We start from the raw sequence: 7,041 nt of genomic DNA on the forward strand, positions 1-7,041 counted from the left end.
GAAATGAAACAAATAAATATGTGCGTGTCTACCTGTCTATCATTTATCTTATTTTTATCTGCTTCTAACATTTACCTATCATTTATCCATTGAAATAATCATTTATATTTATCCATTTATCCATTGTCATATATATACATTTTTATTACCATATATCATCTATATATTATTACTATCATCTACCAATCTTCTTATCACATATCATGTATTTATCTTCTATTCTTATATTGTTAGCTACACAAAGAGAAACCAGAACACTCAATAAGTGATATAGAATAGATACAGAGAAAAATAAAGAAAGATAAAAAGTAAACCCACATCATTGGATAGTGGAGTTCTTGTAACTTAGGGTTATGGTGTACTTACAGAAGCCTTTGTGTATGAGAGATATTAAAGAAATTAAATAAGGTTTATTGAGACTAATAAAAATGTCAGACCAGAAATTTATAAGAAGTGCCCAAACACAATTCATTATTTATTCTAGAATTTCTAAATATGATTTAAGAGAGTAGTGACTAAAGAATTTTGTTTTAAGAATGACTCAAAGAAAACCTTCTAGAGTCTTTTTTAAATATAATTTCATTACATTTCAAGCTGTATTATCCCAGATTCCCTTCCATATGCAGACACCTGCTCCCCTTTCCCAATAGAACAATATGTATGAGACATAGGAAGTAGAATGAAGACAAGCCTGTGGATTCTGTGTTTGCTGATTCAGACTTTGAACAACTGCAGTGTGTGGTGAGCTCTAGGCATCTCACCTTTAAGGACAGTAACACCACTGATGTTCCTCATATAAGTGGAGGACCACAGCAGCCCAAGGTCAGTCACCAGATACTCAGCTGCACAAGCATAAAGAGGCCTCAACTTCCACATAGGCCTTCTGTTTTTTTGTTTTTTCTTTTCCCCTCTCAACATGGAGTAGACAAAGCAGGGCTAGTATGTACTTATCTGAGCACTTTGTGCCTCTTTATTCTCAATCATGTAATAAAGAAGTCTTCAAATGACATTCTAGTGTAAAATTATATTTTATTATTATTAGTAGTAATATCAGTATCAGTAGTAACAGTAGTAGTTAGTTGTAATAATAGCACAGCTGTAGAATAGTAATAGTAGTTAGCAGTAACAGTATTTCAGAATTTCTGGTTTTTAGGGAAGTGAATGGACTGACTGACTACATAACTTATTTTTCACATGCTAGACCCAGCAAAGCACCTGACTTTTGGAAAATAATTTTGAGATCCTATTGTCATCATGGGCCGCTGCCCTGCCGGGTGTTACCAGTATCATAAGAACAAGCCGTACCCAAAGTCTCGTTTCTGCTGTGGTGTCCCTGATGTTAAGATCCACATCTTTGACTTGGGACAGAAGAAAGCAAAAGTGAATGAATTCCCACTTTGTGGCCACATGGTGTCAGATGAATATGAACAACTCTCTTCTGAAACACTGGATGCCCATATTTGCTCCAACAAATACATTGTAAACAGTTGTGGCAAGGATGGCTTTCATATCCGGGTAAGGCTCCACCCTTTTCTTGTCATCCGTATCAACATGATGTTGTCTTGTGCCGGGCCTGACAGGCTCCAGACAGGTATTTGTGAAGCCTTTGCGTAGCCCCAGGGCACAGTGGCCAGGGTTCACATTGGCCAGGTCATCATGTCCTTCCATACCAAGCTGCAGAATAGGAACACGTGATTGAAGCTCTGTGTAGAGCCACATTCAAGTTCCCTGGCCGCCAGATGATCCATATCTCAAAGTTGGGTTTCACCAAGGTTAATGAAGATGACTTTGAAGACATGGTTGCTGAGAAACGGCTCATTCCTGATGTCTGTGGTGTCGAATATATCCCCAATCGAGGTCCCCTGGACAAGTGGAGAGCCCTGCATCCCTGAAGGCTTCCACAGTGCTCTCCTATACCCTACCAAATCATGTTCAATAATAAATCTCACATCATGTCTGCTTTAAAAAAAAGAAAGAAACAGAATCAAATGAAGTCAAATAATTTGTCTCTGACTGACCTGACCAGATGTAAAAGCCACCTCCCCTCCCACCCCAAAAAAATGAGAGATGCTCATGTATAGACACAGAATGAGGTCAGTGGATAAAGGTGTTCCACAGTTTTCTTTGTAAACTATGAGTTTTCAAATGCCTGGTCTCTTGGTGGTTTGTGCTCATAATTTGAGTGAGGTTCATGCTAAGTATAGAACTCTTAAAGAGAAATATATTTTATCTCCAATCATAAAAATGAACCAAATGTTATATTCTACATATTTGACCCAGAGAAATGGCCTTTTGATTTTGAACATTTACTGAATATTTCTAAGAAAAAGTTAATGACCTTGTTTTTAATGCAAAAAGTGTTTGTATTATTTTTTCAACTCTTGGATTGCTTGCTGTTTTACAAAAAAAAGTTAAAGATGTACTATGTTCATATCAGCAATTATTTTTATTGATCACAATAAACACCTGTATAGTGGGAGACACGTGACAGTATCATAATTCTGTCTCATCTTTCAGGTTGAACCTGGGCTCATCCTTATCAAAACACTTTTTCAAAATTTTAATCAAATAAAATCCATATTAATTTTGTTATTTATACTTGATCATTCATTATGTTTGTTTTACATATTTGTTTTCAATATTAATGCTTAACATAAATTAAAATAAGATATTTTCCATTATAAAAGTAATATTACAAAACAAATTAATTTATAATATTACCAGTTTTCTGTTCTTTGTTCACACACAGTTCAATAGATTCATTTTTTTATTATTGTATATATTACAATATCCAGTTACCTCTCAGGCTCAGCTCATCCACAACCCACATTTAACAGCTTGCTTTCCTAAGGATTCCAAAACATTTTATAAATAAGTCTTTGAATTTCCTTTAGAAAGTGGCTTTCTGTCTCTTGTCATCATGGTAATGGTTTGAATCTAGGCTGTCCATTTGAACTGCTTTTATGAACTAAATTGCAACAGCCCTAAAGGTGGCAGTGCCCAGGTCCTGCATCTTACTGATCAATTTACGGATTTCTATGATTATAAAACTAAGCTCAGGACATACTGATGGTTAATGAAAAACACATGCCTTGCCTACACTCCTGGCAATTGCCAGCCAGCCAAGCATCAGATAGATATAAATAAGGTCCATGCCAATATACCTAGTCTCCAGCTCCCATGCCAATATACCTAGTCTCCAGCTCCTTTTCCTGAATAGCATAGGCACTTAGGGGGACCCAGAAAAAGATTTCTAGTTTAATTAGGTTCAGCAGCACCACCAAGCCAAACCAGAAAATTCAGAGCAACACTTAGCTGCTATTAGTTTATTTCAAGAACTTTTTTTCTCATTAAATAATATATGGCAGTCCTTCTTTTATTGCTGCTAAGCATATAGTCTTGTTTTATATAAACAGTACCCTCCGAGCACCTCTTGATTTCCAACCAAGCTTATCATGAACCCTCAGTAAATTCATAATCTGATAAGAGAAGCTAAGGATGTTTTTGAAACACGTATTTATGCCCAACTCAGAATCCATTTAAGAAGTTGGACTCAAAGGGGGGAACACACAAGATGCTGAAATACTCATCTGTGAGACTGAGGTCCTGCTTCAGGCACATGACTGACCACGTGAAAACCACTTGCCTTCAGGGAACTTTTACCACAAAACCATAATATTAATGAGAACATCAGCTGTATGCTTCCCTTCTCCTATGGTAACAAAGCCAGAAACATGTGCTTTTATTTTTCATCTCCCTTCACCAGCCCAGATTTGAAAGCCTTATTCACTCCAACATATCTTGGATAGCTCTATCTCTCTGTACCACATTAGAATTTCAAATCATCTTTCCCTCCAGCAGCTCTTGTCTTTGCCAGTATGTTAAACAGGAAAGTAATTTAAAGGAATTGAGGGCTTTTTTGGTCAGAAATGTAAATAGTAATAAACCATATAATCAAGGATCTGGTAACAAAAATAATATTCTTTAATTTTGCTTCTGCTCATGTTTAACATGTGCTTATACAGTCAGACAATGTCACTAAGTGATTCTATGTAAGGGCTAAAACCAATACTGAATGACAAATATGGCTCTCAGTATGATAGAAATACACATATGTTAATATTAAAATTACTGATATAAAGCAAGTAGGAGAAAGCACCCAATAACGATCTCATCAGTGATGATTACAGTCAGATTTGTCAGAAAACCTGCAGGTGTCACAAACTCATCATGCTTATGACTAGTTACATTTAATTATAATTCTTCAAAGGTAGCAAATAATCAAATACAGATAAAATGAAATAGCATAGAAGAGTTATACTGCATACACAGTGTATTATGAATGTTACAATATCAATACCTAAATATGAGAAATACTTTGGTGACTTAGTATTAGCTAAACCTATTTGTTTTAATCGAATGATTTGGCTTTCATAATTCTGGAGCACTTGTTATTTGGAACATTAAACTTGGTTTAAGACCAGTGCAATTAGCCAAGGTTGGCAGAGTTTCCGTGGACAGAATACATGTGGCTGGTCATTTGGAATGTACAGAACTCTAGCATTCATTTGTAGCTCTTGTGTTTATTCTTCAGGATATTTGGAACTATGGGATACAAATGAACTTTTGAGAGTGTTGAAAGGCTCTCAATGGTTCCCTTCTTTAACAATAATTAGACTTGTTTGATACCCTCAGATGCTACTTACAGGGCTGAGAATTTGACTCTCTTCCTCATATCCATCAAGCTGCTTTCAAAAATCTATGTTGATTACGGAATCTGGCTCTATATACATGTTCTGAAAAGCAAGCGGTATATGCCAAGTGCTCTCTGGGACTCGGAAAGACATAGAATGGTAAAGACAAACTATATAAATGTCTTGTTCTTATGCAGTGCAAATCTACTCTGAATTTATCAAAATCAACATCTAGGATAATTTGGTTTTACTTTTGTTATTAATGCTCTTTTTATAGTCTCTTGCTATTCAATCAAGTGCCCTTTCCTTTGGAGCAGCTACATTTGCTCATTAAAACTTCAAGCTCCATTCTCAGTTGTGCATCTTTTCCATGACGCTTTTACAGAAGGAAGTGTTTTTGAGGATACAGAAAAGACAAATTGGAATGAAGTAAACGAAAAGTTTAGTTGTCTTCAAAAGAGTTGTACATCTCGAATAAACTGTAGAACATGAAATTTTTATGAGCATAGCTGTGATGACTTCTCAGGCTTGCAAGGCAAGAGCTCTGCCATTGATAAAGATCCCGAACCAAGCAGCAGTTATTACTATGACTTAGAGTTTGTAGTCATCCCCTACATCCCCATAAATAATAATTTAATATTATTTTATGTATTAATATATTTGTAACCTGTGTAGTTTTGCTGTAAAACATGAATTTGATATTTTTATTTTAATATTCTTTCATCAAAAAGCCTTCAAGTACCTCCAGTGACTTGAATATGCATTCTCCATCCATCTCTTCATTATATTACTAGGTGGAGATTTGGGTTTTCTTTTTTCAATAACTTTCTTCACATTAGAAATGTATTTAGAGTTAAGTTATTTAAATTTTTTCCAGTAGAAATAAGTGAAATATCTCTATAGTAATTCTAGTCTTTAGGAGAGAATGTGGTTTAACTTCTGAAGCAGAACTTTCTAGAAAGATTTCTTATTTAACTCTAAGTTATTTGTTGAAACTATGCTGCTTGTGTCTCTTGAAAATAAGACCATAGCTGTAAAGCCGAATACATGACTTCCTGTTTTTATAAAAATTTTCACCACATTTTATGTCATACTTGGATCTTTATGAAAGCAAGATATTATAGTTAGGTTTTCTACTGCTCTGAAGACACACCATGACCATGACAATGTATACGAAAAAGCATTTGATTGGAGGTGGTTTAAAGTCAGAGGTTTAATCCATTATAATCTTTGTAGGAAGCATGACAATAAACAGGTAGACATGGTGGCTAAAATTTCTACATCTTGATCAGCAAACAGCAAACACACACACACACACACACACACACACACACACACACACACATACAGAGAGAGAGAGAGAGAGAGAGAGAGAGAGAGAGAGAGAGAGAGAGAGAGAAGAGGGGCAGGGTGACATGACTTGAGCTTCTGAAACCTCAAAGCCCACCTATGGTGACAAATTTTCTCCAATAAAAGAACACCTATACCAACATGGTCAAACTTTCTAATTGGGCAGCCATTTTCCTTCAAACTACCACACAAGGCTTCTGCTCCACATAGTAGTACACATGAATTTGCTGATCTCCAGGAAGGGAGAGCTAAAAGAATATCATGGGTGACACCACATGTAATAAGACTGTAAAACAATGAACAAAACAGAGAAATAAATAACTCAAGTAACAACCACAAATGAAAATGAATCTGTCTGCTGAGCCTCCTCTCCAGCCCAAGTTCCAGTTCTCTTTTGGTCTCAGGCATCAGAAATACATGTAACATATAGCCATACATGCAGAGAAAACACACACACACACACACACACACACACTAATAAAACAGTAATTAGAAAAAAATTAAGATGAAAGACTAACTTAGGTGTCCAGTAGTACCAAATTTTAAAACGATTCACCAAATCTTAAAAGTGGAAATGGAAACCTAGCCAATTTTTTTCTTCACTAAGGCAATGTCTCAGTATGTTGACCTTGCTGACTTGGACACCAAAGACCAGCCTGGCTTCATATTCCAGGGTCTGCCTCCCAAGTGGGCAGCATGAAAGGTATGTGCTACCATGCCCAGCCTGTAGTTGTTTTGTAGCTTAAGTAACATAATAATCATTCATTCTTTCAATCATAAATATGCATTCTCCAACTTTCCACATTCCCCAAAACAAGAAGCAACCTAAGAACAGACATACAGATATAAAGTGAGTTAGCGGTCTAGACTAAAATTGAAAAGTGAGAGGAGCTTCCACTTGAGAACAGCTCTATTTACTTATTCTTTACTTAGCCTTTTGGTAAAATGTTAAAATAGGTGTAGTGGTACACACTTAACCCTGGCCTTTGGGAGGTGG

General features: G+C 35.9%; 1 pseudogene across 1 annotated transcript; it reads left to right on the forward strand.

Annotated features, from left to right (window-relative positions):
- Positions 1-1,254: 1,254 nt before the first annotated feature.
- On the forward strand, positions 1,255-1,685 carry LOC308418728 (large ribosomal subunit protein uL16-like; annotated as a pseudogene). Its single transcript has one exon. The product of its transcript is annotated as a large ribosomal subunit protein uL16-like (transcript).
- The last annotated feature ends 5,356 nt before the right edge of the window (positions 1,686-7,041 follow it).

Source organism: Micromys minutus (assembly GCF_963924665.1).
Source record: "Micromys minutus genome assembly, chromosome: 3".
NCBI classification, from domain to species: Eukaryota; Metazoa; Chordata; class Mammalia; order Rodentia; family Muridae; genus Micromys; species Micromys minutus.